Below are 17,787 nucleotides of genomic sequence, written 5' to 3' on the forward strand. Positions count from 1 at the left end.
AGAAACTTACTTTGGTACAAAAATATAGTCTAGATAGACTTAAATAAAGCTTTCGATCAAGTTGATTATTAATATACAGATCAGAAATGCGGTTATCCTTCAGGAACGCACATCTATATCTCCTGGTAGTAGGTAAGTTTATTTCGTCTATCTATGAAAGTAGACTGGTGCAACTATTTTAGCTGCTTTTTAGGCATTGTCCATTTAGTCTAACATGTGAGTATATTGCCATTGGGAATATGCCAGACTAACAACTGGGTAACTGTGGGAATAACAATTGGGTATCTGTCGGACTTGCAATTTGATTTATGTCGGACAAACATTGTTTTGCTATGCACTTTGTGACATGGGCCGGGTTAAAAGATACACTTTGAAGTATTATTTTCGGTAGGATCACAGAATAACTCTGGTTTTAACAGTTCATTTGAGATTGCAACGACATGTTGTCGAGGAGCGCACTCCGAGAGACAGCAAAGTTCTAGTAACGGGAAACTACGAAAGGCTTTGTTGCATAGAGTTTATTTCAAGACAGCTCGATAGCTTTAGCCTTTGAAGCAGCGCTCTAATGAGCACCGTCAGTGTTTCGGTTGAATTAATGTGTGCGGAGTGCTCGAACGCGGATTAAAATCATTTAACTTTGAGTTTAAACAAGTTAATTGTCAATATAACTTATTTGAACAACTTGACTCATTTATATAAAGGCTTGAATATGGGTAGGAATTTTGCTTTAATTCTGCGTCGGCTTTTTCAAGGAACGTATTATTAGGAATATGACTCCTACGACTTTGTTAACATTGTTGTTCTAGATAATGACATTGTGTTAAAATTGAAACAACAACAACAACAACACATGGTTAACGCTTGCCAGGGTTGAACCGTTGAAAAGGATGCAATGAATAACTAACACAAATAACAACAACAGTAATAACAACAACAACAAGTGTAGATTAAAAACTGATAAAACATTATTTTTTGAAAGAGAAAAGTCGAAAATAATGCTATAAATACTAAATTAGATGATGAAAGTCTGCTAATTAGATACTTTTATACAATGTTTGTGTTTACAAATAGAAAACAATTAATCTTTTATAGCAAACAACGTTTTGCTTTCTTTTTTGCTTCTCCTTTTGTGTTCTCAGCTTTAGATTATTTCTCATTTAGGCAAAATATATCTCCGAGGGACGATATACCAGGTTTCTACCAAATAAAACAAGCAGAAGTCACTCGGTAAGTAAAATATCTAAACAGCGGTTTGTTTTCAACTATATTATTTTGATGTTATATTAGTTTATTTTATCCCTTGACTTTTGATTAAATATAATTGTAAAACCACAGCAGTAGCTGTAGCAGCAGCAGTAGCCGCCGCAGAAGTAAGTGTAGTAGTAGCAGAAGCAGCAGCGGCTACTGCTGCTGCTACAGATACTGCTGCTACTGTAGCTTCTCAGCTACAGCTGTTACTGCTACTATTATTACTACACTTACTTCTGCGGGTGCCGATGCTGCTATATTTACTTTTCCGATCCCGACTGCCATACCATTGCCAACAAGAATGTCACGACCGCTTGTGGATACGAAAATTAGATACACAAATACACAGCACATATAAACTTTCTTCATTTTGCAGGCTTGTATTATACTGCTATTTTCACTGTCCACAGTATCATTTATATAGCCATCGTAAACACCAGTATAAGATAAATATCTATTTTTGTTCATGCTTTGTGATTGATATGAGTGGATATTCAGCGAAAATATGAACATTAATCGCAGGTTTTATTTATTTGTTATACATAATTACAAAATTCTATTTGTTTATCGAAAATTAACGCAATAAAAAACCTGATGATTGTCAACAATACATACACCATATTAAGATAAAGTGCATTGCGGTTATATGATTGCATTGTTTATTTAAGGAATTAATTGCGGGGTTGACGTCATTATCGGGGTATGAACGTAATTGGGCTGGTCAAAGTGTGTGGAGTCCAAAGGACTCCATGCGTACTTTGACCAGCCCAACTGCGTTCATATCCCCGATAATGACACCAAACCCGCAATTCATTACTTATATTTACTCCAATTGTTCATTATATCATTCAACAATTGTTAAAACAATTCTTCATTTCATTTAAGAAAACCTTTCAGTAATCCTTTCTTACACATTATGAAACGATCCGACTGTAACCGGAAACATTTTATCAAATGACGTCAAATAACGCGGGAAAAGATCAACCACTTGAAATCATTTTTAAACGTAAAATTGAAACGCTTATGACAACAATACATTTAACATATCATAAATTAACAATTTCTAAAATGTTGATTTATATTCTACAGGACTTGCTGAGACATTACAAACAAAAACAAGATGAACAATTTTCATGTATATTGTTATGCGATGAATGCGATCCGAAAATATCCGAAGATGTTGCGTTCATCGGATGATAACCGCAATTGCCGAAAGGCAGTTCATCTAAGGAATGGAAGTTTAATTTGCGTTTGCGCTAGTTTATAATGGTCCCCGAAACAACTTGGAATTGTAATGGAACTTGAGACATAAATAGAGTGCACTACACTCAAGTGGATTGCGCAAGAACCATAATCCTACCTTCTGCCATTGCTGAATTACCTCCCCCTTTCATCATACAACCACAGATTTTATTGAGGGGAAGTGCACTGCATAAAGATACAGGTTCTTGTATAATGTGAACTTACTGCTTGTAACACTTGTTCGATTCCCGGCTCGGGCGCATGTGAGTTTGGTTCGTGGTCAACAAGCCGGACAAGTGGGTTACTTCGAGTTCTCCGGTTTCCCCACAACACAAGACCACGCTCTCGCGTAAAATCGTGCCAACGACAGTGCTTAATATAATGTTGTTATAACTTCACAATCGTTGTAAAATAAATACATTCAAATCAAACTAAACTTACACGTGTAAATCGTCATCAAAATGAAGGTCAATGTTTTGTTTAAATGATTAGCTGTCATTTACTGTTTTGGTTTGCCAACATGTTTGAGAGAGACCCTTTAAAGGTGTTTTAAAGACTTAAAGCGAAAGAGGTTAAAATTGAGTTCCTTTCGGAAGAACATAAGCTTTTGTGCATGCATTTCATTTTTTTTCTTAGTTAAGAGCAGTCTGGCAAGAAATAAAAAATAATCCTACAATAACTTGTCTTAACGCGTAGGATGTCATGTACTACAGTCCTGTAACATGGTATCCGTATGTCTATCACATGTCTAGCATAAAGGCAGATAAACATTTATCACTAGCTAACTCTTATAATTCATCATAGATATTCAGCTAAACATGTTGGAACTAAATTTACAGTAAATGTTTAAAACTACAAGGGATAAGTCCAGTAGTCGAAAAAAGCCAACGAAATTTAACAAATTCACAGTAAGTGTTTGCCACTGTGTTTGTCTATGTAGTTTCCATTTTATTATTGGTGGTTGCATAAGTATACATTCATTTACCATTCGTGAAGCAAAGGTATACTGCCTGCAATGTGAATCGTTGTCCACAGAAGATCTTAAAATAAAATAATATTAAGAAATGCTGTATTGGTTTTCTTCCTGAGTCTTAAGAAAAACAAAAGGTCATAAACCTTCAGATGACCTTGAACTCGGTAAATGCAATGGTAAAAAGTATGTTTTAAGCGATTTACATCGATTACGTAACAGTTCTACGTCATTTTCATCCTGCCTCTTGTAAAGTTTTCTATTAAAGATACAGATTTACGTTTAAATATCTCCTTGAAAGCTTTAATAGAGATTTTGTGCGTGATGTTTTTTCGATGTAGGCATAATGCTGTTTAAGAAATATATCAATGTAATGATTATATTTAAAGTACAATTTTGTGTAATTCCCCCGCCCACAATTATCTTTATTATTACACTGTAGAGTCATTGTAGTGTAATCCGTGCAAGCTAAAAATTATTGTTAATCGAAATAAACAAACCAGAAATAATCTACGTGGTTAAATTTCTCTCATTCACAAACATATTTGCAGCACATTATGGGGATAATTCCTTAAATAAAAGTTAGCGTCAGATTTAAAAAAATGATTTTTCCTAAATCACTTCTTCATCAACTTAACTTTGAATCGACTTATTATTGACTTAAATTTGAAAACAGATAAACGTGAAAAGGCAACAAGCGGCAACAGGGAGACACTGTTGAACAGATAGTTCGGACATAAAGGAGGTTTTCCTGTCTGATTAATTCTTTCAATGTCCACGTAGCCTTGTTAAAAGTCATTTATACTTCAATGATTATCGTTGACATATGCCCTGTGCAATTAAAGTATTGCACAAGACTAATTTCGATACAAAGCATCAAAGACGTCGCGAATGTTTTTGAAACATGACTAAAAGGAAGCATATGCAGTTTACTAGCATACCAAGTTTGAGGAACCTGGATACAAAATTCTTCAGTTATTGAAAGAAATCGGATATTTTGCTCAATGTCACCCTTGATCTCATTCTAAATAAGCAAAATATCCTCTGAAACCTTTTTCTGAGCTTTGATGAATCGGGTCTGCGTTAACCAAGCTGTAAAAAACCCGTAGCCTACGATTTTGGGGCGAGTTATTAAATATCCATTAAATGTTAAAGGTTATTCATAACGGTAAAAGACATACATTTTTTGTATCTTGATGTTTCCTTTTTCTTTAATCAGTTTATACAATTGTTTGTTTGTAAAGGGTTTTTTTATCTGCAAATTTTATAGTTTTATTTTACAATAATGATATGGCTGATCCATTTTGATCCATTTTGATCACGTGATCTTCCATGGTACAACATTGAGACCTATCCCAAACAAATTTTATAACATACTCGTATATACTACTTTTTGTAACGTTTAACTGCTATTCGACACTAAATGAAATTTCATAGCCAAACATGGTATTTAATTGTAATAATAAAACTATTTCTGTACAAGAAGGACCCCTTTGACCTACTTTTATCACGCTGACACCGACAACGAGGTCATGGTTAAACTCCCGAAACTTCTTAAGTACCTCATAACAGTACTAAGCTTAGCTCACTAGAATAGTTATTGTATTTCTTGTGTAGTATTGACTAAAATATTTCAGTTTATAGTATTTTAATGAAAAAGAATTCACGATACTCGAAAGTTACGTATGTACAATGATTGAACTAAGATTTAAGTATTTTGTATAAATGAATTAAGCTAATATTAATCCTGTCAAGAAGGAGAAAATCAAACCAATGATATCTATCCTAATTCTTGAAAAGGAGTTTCGATTGAGCATTATTAATTCTATAACCGAAAAATTGAAGATGATGATGATTTTTAACTAATGCCAGACTTTTTTAACGTAATAGCTTTGATATATTAAGGCATATTATAGCAATATGTGGCATTATCAGAAAGAAACAGTGATTTTGTATATAATCATATACATATTAATATCTCAAGACCGTGTATTCCCTGGCAAAATACCTTTTTGGGTAAACAAAATCAAACATATATTTTCCATAAAGCGCTTGGAAACAAAACACTCGCGAAACACGTGTTAAGAATATCAAACGGTTTTCTGAAAAGACTTTATAAAAGCAACTTTTTCATATGATTATATGGTGTTTATTTTATTAAGTAGGTCATTGGATCCAATGCATATGGAAAAACAACCTATAGTTAGATGCCTTCTATCTGGCACATTTCATTAAATATACAGATACAGACAACTAACTGGTACAGGCCTACCTCAATATTTTAACTTTATTTGTGTTCTCATATATAATAAATATAGTATACATGGATTTGAATAATGCTTTTGTTCTTGTTGATTATAAATATACAGATAAGAAATGCGGCTCTCCTTTTTGAACGCATATCTCATTGAACTCAAGTGCGAGGTAAGTTTATTTCTTCTAAAAATCTTTACATAGAACAGCTAATACCTTTTTGTTAGTAAATGGTGTTTGAGGCAACATAATTTACTTTATTATAGGTGGGCTTCTTTTGAAAATATAAAAGAATTTGATAGATTTGAACACAGTATTTTGCAAATGCACGTATGCTCTCATTAATATTGCTATATTATTCTAAAATATTCACAAGGGGTACACCCTGTCTTGGAGGACTTATTATTATGAATATAATAATACAAAGAAAAACACTTCATTATCTCTTATTGATATTGTCATGTATGTTTCTAGAATTTGAATTGCATTACTTCTGAGAACAATGATTCGATTGCATCGTATGCTTTTAAAACTGTTAATTGTTATATAAAAAACTGCAGCACTATTCAGTTAAGTAGATGCACCTTCAATTGTTTTACCTTGCAGACTATTAAAGGAAAAAATTAACGAGTGATAAACGTTGTGTGTAGTAAGTTACGCTGATGGGTGTTGAAGGTTACATAAGAATCAAACTTATTGGCTTATTATCTTTTCTTATTTGCCGATTTCAGTTTGTACAACGATGACTCAATGATAGTACACTCGTGCGACTTTTTTTAGATGTTTTAAGGCTTTTTCTATTAAGTCTTACCTGTGACGAATAAAATAGCGTTATGAGTACTGCGTTTTTATCAGTGAGGTTGTATTCGACTCGAGTGAATTTTTGCAGATTCCGATTTCACGAGACGCTAATGTATACAACATTGCGAATCAAAACGCAGTATTAATAGCTCTTTTATTATATACATTACTGGTAAGATCACTTAAAAGCCACATGTTTTCATAATGAATGTCATTTTAAAGACGCACTTTTTGTTTGATGACGTCATTTTAACATCGCGCAACGATACTTGTTATGATGTGACGTCAAAAGAGTGGAATACGGCCGTATTGCACTGGAGTGGAATACGGACTACCGTATTTTGGGATATGTATTGCGTGTTGATTTATGATGGGTATATAATAAATGTGCATACTCTACAGCAGTTTCAAGATATGCCAGTTTTATTATGTTTGTTTCAAACTGCGTAATGTCAGACTTACAACTGCGTAACTGTCGGACTAACAATGGTGTAGCCATTGGACTAACAATTAAGTGTCTGCTGGTCTAACAATTGGTTAACTGTTGAACTAACAATCAGATAACTGTTTGACAAACAATTGGTTAACTGTCGAACTAACAACTAGCCAACTGTCGGAATGACATTTGGCTATCTGTAGGACTAACCATTGGGTAACTGTCTGGCTAAAAATTGAGTAAATGTCGGACCAATATTTGAGTAACAGTCAAACAACAATTTAGTATCTGTCGCATTACCAATTGGGTATCTGTCGGAATAACAATTGGGTATATGTTGAACTAAGAATTTGTTACTGTCGTACTATTAATTGGGTCACTGTCGGTCTAACAATTTGGAAACTGTTGGCCTATCGAACTAACAATTCAGTAACTATAGTATTCAAGCTGGCACTGTTTTGGCTCTAAGCAAAACGTTAAAAGGTAAGATGAATAAGTTATTATGTGTTTGCAACGTTTATTTCGGTGATGTTAGAAGCTTGGTTAGCGAAACGCTTAAAAGGCATTGACCGTGAAAATGTGTTTAGAATAAAACTGTTTTTCGTCTGCTAGTGAATCGTACCAAATTACACATATCACATATATAAACATTCGATATATTTGCATCTGAGTTGTTCACATCCGTTCAGTTTGACATTCTCTTGGTAACTAAGTGGCATGTATAAGGTTGAGCTGGCCATGCAATTCCACTTTTAACTTATTTATTTTCGGTATGACACCATAATAACTGTGGTTGAACAGTTCATTTTAGATTGCAACGACATGTTATCAAAGAGTGCTCTCCGTTAGGAAGGCTTAGCCACGGGGAACTACGAAAGGCGTTGCTGCATATAATTTATCTATTTAAGCATTGTACTCCTGAGCACTGTCAGTGTGTCGGTTGAATGAAGTGTGCTGAGTCCTCGAAAGCGGACTAAAATCGCATGAAACAACATCATTTGGTCAATAATGATAAATGGTGTTCAGCACGTTCGATCGGTTGGGAAATATAAACTGAATATGAACTTACAAAAATAATAACAACAACAACAACAACAACAACAACAACATGTGTAAATGAAACATTGATATTATATTATCATTTTAAAGAGATTAGTCGGACAAAAAATGCTCATACTAAATGATTAATAACATGTGCACATGTGTCTAATGTAAATTGATGTAGATAACAAGCAAACCTTTTATCGGAAACATAAACTTTATCTTTTTTTTCTTTTCATTTTCTAATCACAGTTATTGATTTTTTTCTCTGCTTGACAAAATATATCTGCTAGGGACGATATGACCGAGCCTCCCCCTGAACTCTAAAAATAAGAAACAATCGTTAGTCAAACAAAAAATAAAACAGCCAACTAGCTGTACAACTATAGTTGTGGGTATATTTTGGGGTGTAAATTAAGGTTGTGCTCTGGCTTCATATTTTTACATATAATTGTAAGACCACTTAAAATGCTGCTGCAATAATTACAACAACAGCAAGAACAGCAACAATAAACCTGGCAGCAGCAATATTACTAACATCATTAACCACCACTATTATTACTGCCTGAACTTTTACAACAATATTTTGGTGGATTGTTAGGTATGAGTCTTCAAGTATGCTGTCCGATCAATAACTTTAGAACCCTTTGTCCAATCATCGCACAATTTGATCAGGATATATCTTGGACAAGTAAGATAACCATTGATATCATTTTATTCAGTAAAAGGTCTTGTCCGAAGAGCTTTAATCTTGCTTTTTATCCTGCTTTATATTCATTATCTCCCATTTGCTACATGTTTAATACTTAGTTCTTGTCCGAGCATACCTCTAAAACATTTGAGGTATTCCGTTCAAACAACATGAAGAGAAACACCTTATTGAGGAGAAGTGCACTGCATAATTCAAAACAAAAATGCAAGTTCGTGTGTTATGTGAACTAACTGCTTGTCTATTGTATACTTGTAAAAGAAACAAACCAGATGTTAAGTTTTGCCCATTCAGAAAGTAGAGAAATAAGGCTCAGACTTACAATGCAATAGTTGAAAGTAATTATTTTAAGGATACCCTTGAAATCAGGATTAAAGCTCTTGTCTTCTGCACTTCCTCGCATTGATATATTACCATACATATATGATATATATACTTTTTACAGAACGTATTAATCGTGAGTCTTCATGGCAAGACCATAACTCAAAGTACTGAAGGGATATAAATTAACTGTAAGTGTATATACATAGCAAAGCTTAAAGTATATCCCTTCAGTACTTCGAGTTATGGTCTGTACAAGAAGAGTCATCTTTGATACATACTGTAAAAATAAACGGGGAGGTGATTAAGCAATGACTAATGGTAGTATTATGGTTCTTTCGCAATGTACTTGTGTACATTGCACTCAGTCTATTTTTGTCATTTTCAAGTTTCATTGAAATCCCACCAGGTTTTTGTCCGGGGATCATTATAAACTAGCGAAAATATGAATTAAACTGTAGCGCCGGATCATTCAACAAGCTCGAAAAGCAAAGGAATCAATTTTTGACTGAATGTTTCTGATTGCTCTAGCTATCCGTGCTAAGGGTACTTTGATTTTGTTAAATGATTTATTTGTAATTTTAAATACCTTTTATAAGTATTTTTATCCCAACTCTTGAGTGTCTTTCTGTTTGATTTACTTGCATATATACCGTAAACAACCACAATGCACTCAAACTATTGTGTACATAGGTGTCACGAGTGAGGTGTTCTCATCCATTTAAATTTACTTTATTGCGTACAACTTTAATCAAAAATGGATTGTGTAATAATGTATAAAAATAACTTAAACCCTGTTTTAAATGTCATTTTTCGCAGAAAATCCGATTCATATGAATCACGAACTATAAACTATAAAATAGTTATTACTCTCATACTGGTGTGAGCGTTGGCTATATAAATGATATATTGAAGACAATGATAATGATAGTGTAATTCAGTTCTGCAAAATGAATCCAGTTTATATGTGCTTTGTGATTATATATCTTGATATCGTATTCATGGCAATCGGGAGTGACTCAGCAAGGGTAAGTTTTAAAACAAATGGAGTAGTAGTAGTGTTGGTAGTGGTATTATTATAATTACTAGTAGAAGCGGCAGTGGTAGATGTAGAGGTAGTGCTAGTAGTAGTCGTTAAAGTAGTGAAAATGTTTAAGCACTTATAATAGTAGAAGTAAATTAAGTCAGGGGCAAAGGTTCTTACAGACCATCTTAGGCCTACACAATCTTTCAGAAAAAAACAACAGAAAAACAACATTGCTATATATATTTATTTTAGGTTCTTATGTAAAATGTACGAAATCGTTGTACTTACAAATAAATTTACTGGTAGGAAATATATGCCAATATGCACATCCAACACTCGAGCTGTAAAAAAGTTGAAGAGGGTATGCCCCGAAGGGACGCCAACTATGCCCCTGTAGTAGTAATTAAAGAAGTCGTTATTGTACTAGAAGCAGAAAAATGATGTTTGTAATATTGCTGCTGCTGCGTTTGTTGTTGCTGATTTTGTTGCTGGTGTAATTGGTGTAGCAGCATTATACGTGGTCTTACAATTATATGCAAAAATATCAAGCAATAACATGACCTTAATTTACACCCAAAAAATATACCCCAAAACTACTGTTGAAAACAGACAGCTCTTTGGTTGTTTTAGTTTTGATTGACTTACGTTTTTTTCCTTTTTTAGATTTCAGGATACGACAAGGTCATATCGTCCCTAGCAGATATATTTTGCCAAGCAGAAAAAGAATCGATAACTGCGAATAAAAAGGGCGAAGAAAAAAGGATAGCAAAGCGTTTATGTTTTCGATAAAAGTTTTTATTATTATCTACAGTCATATACATGTAGACACATGTACACACGTTGTCCGAACGTATCGAAGAGCAGACTGTTATCATTCATTTTAGTATGTGCGCTTTTTCCTACTAATTGTTTTACAATAATGATATTATATCAGTGTTTTATTTACACATGTTATTGTTGCTATTATTGTTGTTGTAAGTTTGACTTATTCATTTTATTTTTCCCAACCGATCAACCGTGCTGAACACCATTTATCATGATTGATTAAATGTTGTTGCTTCAAGTGATTTTATTCCGCTTTCGAGCACTCAGCACACCTTAATTTTTCGGATACACTGATGATGCTCAGGAGTGCAATGCTTAAAAGGTTAGCTTTCGAGCGCTCTTGAGATAAATTCTTTGCAGCAGTGCATTTCGTAGTTCCCCGTGGCTTAAACTTTGCTTCCTCACAGAGAGCACTCTTTGGTAACATGTCGTTGCAGTCTAAAATGTATTGCTAAGTTATTATGTGGTCCTAACGTAAATGATAAAATTCAAAGTGTAATTGCATGTCCAGCGTGACTATTTGTTAACCCGACACATGTCATTTAGTTCATTATAAAAGAATTGCAAACAGAACGGATGTGAACAATTCAGATGTAAACATATCGAATTCTTATGGGTATGATGTCAGTATTTTTGTAAGATAAGATCCCATAGCAGACGAAAAAACAACAACAGTTTTATTCTTAACACATTTTCACGGTCAATGTCATTTATATGGTTCGCTAACTAAGCTTCTAACATCACCGAAATAAACGTAGCAAATACATAATAAGTTTATATTCATCTCAGCTTTTAACGTTTTGCTTGGTCGTGGCAAAACGGTACTTGGATATAACTGCTGTCAGCTTGAATACTGACTGAAGTTACTGAATTGTTAGTCCAAGAGGCCAACAGTTTACCAATTATTAGTTCGACAGTTACACCATTTTAGTCCGACAATAACAAAAAGGTAGTTCAAAAGTTTCCCCATTGTTAGTCCGACAGTTACCCAATTGTTAGCCCAACGGTAACACAGGTGGAAGTCCGACAGTAACCCAATTGTTTGCTCGGTAGTTACCAAATTGTTAGTTCGACAGTTCCCCCAATTATTAGTCCGACAATACCTAATTGTTAGTCCGACAGTTACCCAGAAACCCAATTGTTTGGACGACAGTTACCCAATTGTTAGTCCAACAGATACCCAGTTATTGGTCCGACAGTTACTTTATTGTAAGCCGACAGTTACCTTATTGTTATTCCGACAATTACCTAATTGTTTGTCCGACAGTTTCCCAATTGTTAATGTGACAGATACCTAATTATTGGTCCGACAGTTACCCAATTGTAAGCCGACAGTTATCCAACTATTGGTCCGACAGTTTCTCAATTGTTTTTCTGACAGTAACCCAATTGTAAGTCCGACAGTTGGACAATTAATAGTGTGACAGTAACCCAATTGTTAGTGTGGCAGTTTTCCAAGTGCTATACCGAGATTAACCCAATTCTTAGTCCGACAGTAACCCAATTGTAATCTTACAGTTACCAAATTATTGGTCCGACAGTTAGCCAATTGTCAGGCCTACAGACAATTGGCAAGTTTTTAGTCCGACAGATAACCAATTATTAGTCCGATGGCTACGCAATTGTTAGTCCGACAGTTACGCAGTTGTAAGGCTGACATTACGCAGTTTGAAACTAACATAATCAAACTTTCAAACGTACGTATCTTGAAACTGCTAAATAATATGGACAATTATTTGTCACTGGTAAGAATACATAGAAAAAACCTTAAAGGCATCTAAATTAGTCGCTGCAGTGTACTGTCATTGAGTCATCATTGGACTTACAAAAATTGGCAAATAAGAAAAGATTACAAGTCAATATGTTTTATTCTTAGGTAACGTTCAAACCGCTCAGTGTCATTTAATACATACAGCATTTATCACGTGTTACTTTCGTCCCTCAAATAGCGTGCAAGGTAAAGCAATTATAGGTGCATCTACTTAATTCAATGGTGTTGCAATGTTTTTAAATAACAATTAAAAGTTATTAAAGCATACGCATGCAATCGAATCATTGCTCCTCTCAGAAGTAATGCAATTCAAATGCTAGGATCAAACGTGACAATATCAGTAAGAGATGATGAAACATTTTTAAATTACTTTATACATTATAAATGAGAGCATACATGCATTTGCAAAAGCTGTGTGCAAAACTATCAAATTCTGATAATTAAACTGTTTATATTATTTTAATGCAATTTAAAAAAAACAACATACCAGCTCATTTGTACTAAAGTAAATTAAGTTGCCTCATGCTGTCGTTGTCCGTGTCGGCGTGATTACAAGATCAATTAGGTCATTTTTGTACAGATATAGCTCGTTATATTCAGGCTTTCTTCGACCAGGAACTAAATATGTTTCATAATGACAATTAAATGCCATGTGGTTATGTTTTATGGCTATGAAATTTCGTTTAATGTCGAATAACAGTTAAAAGTAACAATATTAGTATCTATTTATATCTCAGATATTTCTTTATATAGTTTTTTATATGAATATCTAACGCATTCATGTATTCAGACTCGTGTTAATTTGAACACGTATGGTTTATGAATCCCTTGACGTGTTCATATTACAGGAACCTACATCAGTGTATGTATACCACGTGATAAATTACGTCATATATGCTACGTCGGAAAGCAACATTTTGCTTAAAATGAAGACTTAAATCAAAGATAACTTTTATTTAACCACACCATTTTAAATGAAACAAAGGGCAATCTATGTCGCTTAAAGCGCCCCACCTTCGATTTATTACCGGAGTTTGATAAGATGATTAGTTTCATGAAACACTTCGACAAACCTGTTTCCAAATTATTGTTTTGACAGTGCTCCGTCAGACGGCCGTATTGTGAAAAGGTTTGTCTAAATGTTTTAAGAAACTAAACTCTCAATCAAACTCTGGTAAAAACAATGTTTTATTTAAAATAATATCATTTTATTCTGTGAACAACGATTCATATTCTTAGCAATATTCCTTTGCTTCATGACTGGTAAGAGAATGTATTCTTATGTAACCATTAATAATAAAATGGAAACTACATAGATAATCCCAGAAGCCAAGCATTTACTATGAACTTGCTTAATGCCGAAACATGGCTTTCTTTTGACTACTAGGCTTGTCCCCTGTATTATTCAGTGCAAATTTAGTTCCAACATGTTAAGCTGATGAATTATGATTAATTGTAAGATTTTGCTATTGATAAAATAGTACATGCCTTTATGCTTGACGTGTATAAGGCATAAGGATACAATGTTACCAAACTGTAGTACATGGCATCCTACGCGCAGTGTTACGGACATTCTGGCCGACAAGTTATCGTAAGATTATTTTTTTTACTTCTCACAAGACTTCTGCTAACCAAGAAATACACTTCGAAATTCATTTAAAATTGTCTCATGTTTTTTCAAAAGGAACTTTGTTTAAACCTTTTTTGCTTTCATGCATTTAAAGACCTTTAATTGGACCCATTCACGTTGGCGGCATTTTGTTCAAATAATATTCGAATTCAATTAGTTAATTACTTTTTTATTTACTACCACAAAACAGTAACTGACAGATACTCATTTGAACAAAACATTATTCTGAATTTAAATGACGTTTTACAAGTCTTACAAGCAGTAAGTTCACATTATGCACGAACTTGCATTTTTAATGCAGTACAATTCTCCTAAATTTAATAGATCCGACGTTGAATAATGATTGAGTTTGGTACCTCAAGACTTTTGGAGTCATGCTGCGGACATGAACTATTGAACAAAATGATTAAGGGGAGATAAGTATTGAAGGTAGTATTAAAGCTCTTGCCCACTACTCTTTCTTTTAATTTTATATGTTCATATTCATTTCATTTATGTTCCTTCAGAACTTTGCGAGTAATGATCTGGACAAGCTTTCTAATGCAAACTGTAAGAAAAGAAAGGGGGATAATTCAGCAATGACAGAGGTAGGATTATGGTTTTTGCGCACTACACTTGAGTACATTGCACTCTGTTAATGTCTGAAGTTTCATTAAAATCCCATTAATTGTTTTTCGGGACAATAATAAACTAACGAACACGCAAATTAAATATCATTTAAGATAGATAAGACTTATAAATTTATCAGATCGCTTCAAAGCGTTCAGAACGCTCGAAAAAAAAAGATTTCAAAACATTTACTGTCTTTTCCGTTTAATTTATTTGCATATAATCAATGCATTCGTATAACCACAATGCACTTTATCTAATGTGTATATTGTTTTCATGAGTAAGAGGCGTAACCATCTAAGTTTCTTTTATTGCGTTAAATTTTGATTTACAAAAATGATTGTGTAATATAGATATTACTCATACTGGTGAGTGCAATGGCTATCTAAATGGTTCTGATGACAGTCATAATAATAGTTTAAGACAAACTTGTAAAATGAATCAAGAATTTATGTGCTTTGTGTTTATGTTTGTGCATCTAATTTTCGTATCAACATGTAGTTGTGACAGTTAGAAGAAGAAGAAGAAGTAGCAGTAGTAGTAGTAGTAGTAGTAGTAGTAGTAGTAGTAGTAGTAGTAGTAGTAGTAGTAGTAGTAGTAGTAGTAGTAGTAGTAGTAGTAGTAGTAGTAGTAGTAGTAGTAGTAGTAGTAGTAGTAGTAGTAGTAGTAGTAGTAGTAGTAGTAGTAGTAGTAGAAGTAGTAGTCGTAGTAGTAGAAGTAGTAGTAGTAGAAGTAGTAGTAGTAGTAGTAGAAGTAGTAGTAGTAGTAGTAGTAGTAGTAGTAGTAGTAGTAGTAGTAGTAGTAGTAGTAGTAGTAGTAGTAGTAGTAGTAGTAGTAGTAGTAGTAGTAGTAGTAGTAGTAGTAGTAGTAGTAGTAGTAGTAGTAGTAGTAGTAGTAGTAGTAGTAGTAGTAGTAGTAGTAGTAGTAGTAGTAGTAGTAGTAGTAGTAGTAGTAGTAGTAGAAGAAGTAGTAGTAGTAGTAGTAGTAGAAGTAGTAGTAGTAGTAGTAGTAGTAGTAGTAGTAGTAGTAGTAGTAGTAGTAGTAGTAGTAGTAGTAGTAGTAGTAGTAGTAGTAGTTGTTGTTGTTGTAGTAGTTGTAGTAGTAGTAGTAGTAGTAGTAGTAGTAGTAGTAGTAGTAGTAGTAGTAGTAGTAGTAGTAGTAGTAGTAGAAGTAGTTGTAGTAGTAGTAGTGGTAGTAGTAGTAGTAGTAGTAGTTGTAGTAGTAGTAGTAGTAGTAGTAGTAGTAGTAGTAGTAGTAGTAGTAGTAGTAGTAGTAGTAGTAGTAGTAGTAGTAGTAGTAGTAGTAGAAGTAGTAGTAGTAGTAGTAGAAGAAGTAGTAGTAGTAGTAGTAGTAGTAGTAGTAGTAGTAGTAGTAGTAGTAGTAGTAGTAGTAGTAGTAGTAGTAGTAGTAGTAGTAGTAGTAGCAGCAGCAGCAGCAGCAGCAGCAGCAGCAGCAGAAGCAATAGCAGAAGCAGTATTACTATTATTATTATTGTTGTCGTTGCTGTCGTTGACGTTGTTGTTATTGTTGTTGTTGCTGTTGTTGTAACAGTATCATTCGAACAATAATATTTAAAAAAACAAACAAATGTCAACATATTCTTATCTTACCTCCCATAAATAAAGATGAACACAGACAGCTATTTATTTGTTTAACTGTTTGAGTGACTTACGATTGTAACATTTATAGGGAAAAGGAGGCGGTATGGTCATATCGTCCCTCGGAGATATATTTTTCCAAGCAGAGAGAGCAACTATAACAACGAACAAAAAAGGAGAAGCAGAAAAGAAAGCAAAACGTTTTTGTTTTCTATAAAGGATTAATTATTTACAATTTGTAAACACATGCATACATTGTATGTACTAATGAGTAAACGTACATCATTCATTTAGCCTGTGCACTTTTTTCGACTGATCTCTTTTAAAATACAATATTATGTCAGTGTTTCATTTACACATGTTGTTGTTGTCATTGTTGTTGTAATTGTTGTCGTTAGTTTGAATCGTTCATTATATCCTTTCAACGTTTCAACCCTGGTAAGCACTGACCATATGTTGTTGTTTCAATTTTAACACAAATGCATGATAACTATAAATATGGCATTACCTAAAACAACAATGCGATGGGAAGTCGGAGTCAATCTGACGTATTTTGGAACTGTCATAGAGCTTGGACAATTATTAGTCACATGTTTGACTAAATATACAAAGCTTAAAAGCATCTAAAAATTTGCATCAGTGTACTTTCATAGATAAACAATTAAGAAAAAATAATCAGCCCAAATATGTTTTAAATAACCTTCAAAACCTCTCAGCGTCTCTTAATGCACACAGCGTTTATCACTTCTTTATTTTTTCCCTTTAATAGCGTGTCAAGGTTAAACAACTTAACGGGATCTATTAAACCAGATAGCGTTGCTGTTTCTAAAGCAATTAACAGTTATAAGAGCATATGCATACAACCGAATCATTGCTCTCAGAAGTAATGACATTTAAATGATTGAAACATACGTGACATAATCAGTGAGAGAAAGCGTGCTTTTTTGTCTTAATAATTATATTGTAAAAAGGCCTCCAAGACAGTTTTTACCCATTGTCAATAAATGAGAATAAAATGGCAACATTAATGAGAATATACCTGCCTTTGCGAACCCATGGTCAATAAATCAAAATAAAATGGTAACATTAATGAGAATATACCTGCCTTTGCGAACCCATTGTCAATAAATCAGAATAAAATGGCAACATTAATGAAAACAAAACTGCTCTTGCGAAAACTGTAAAAACATAAATGAGAAAACAACTGTTTATCCTATTTTACTATTGTTTAACTAAAGTGCATACAAAAATGTAAATTAAGAAACATCAAGCACCGTATACTAACACAAATCAGTAGTTTGTATTC

General features: G+C 33.6%; 2 long non-coding RNA genes across 2 annotated transcripts; both read left to right on the plus strand.

Moving 5' to 3' along the window:
• The first annotated feature begins 675 nt into the window (after nt 1-675).
• On the plus strand, nt 676-16,584 carry LOC128235008 (uncharacterized). Its single transcript, XR_008261103.1, has 4 exons — nt 676-713; nt 1,162-1,227; nt 14,781-14,861; nt 16,573-16,584. It is a non-coding gene; the product is annotated as an uncharacterized LOC128235008 (long non-coding RNA).
• On the plus strand, nt 9,768-10,993 carry LOC128235007 (uncharacterized). Its single transcript, XR_008261102.1, has 2 exons — nt 9,768-10,049; nt 10,712-10,993. It is a non-coding gene; the product is annotated as an uncharacterized LOC128235007 (long non-coding RNA).
• Nucleotides 16,585-17,787: the final 1,203 nt, after the last annotated feature.

This window comes from Mya arenaria, chromosome 5 (assembly GCF_026914265.1).
Source record: "Mya arenaria isolate MELC-2E11 chromosome 5, ASM2691426v1".
In the NCBI taxonomy this organism is placed as follows: Eukaryota; Metazoa; Mollusca; class Bivalvia; order Myida; family Myidae; genus Mya; species Mya arenaria.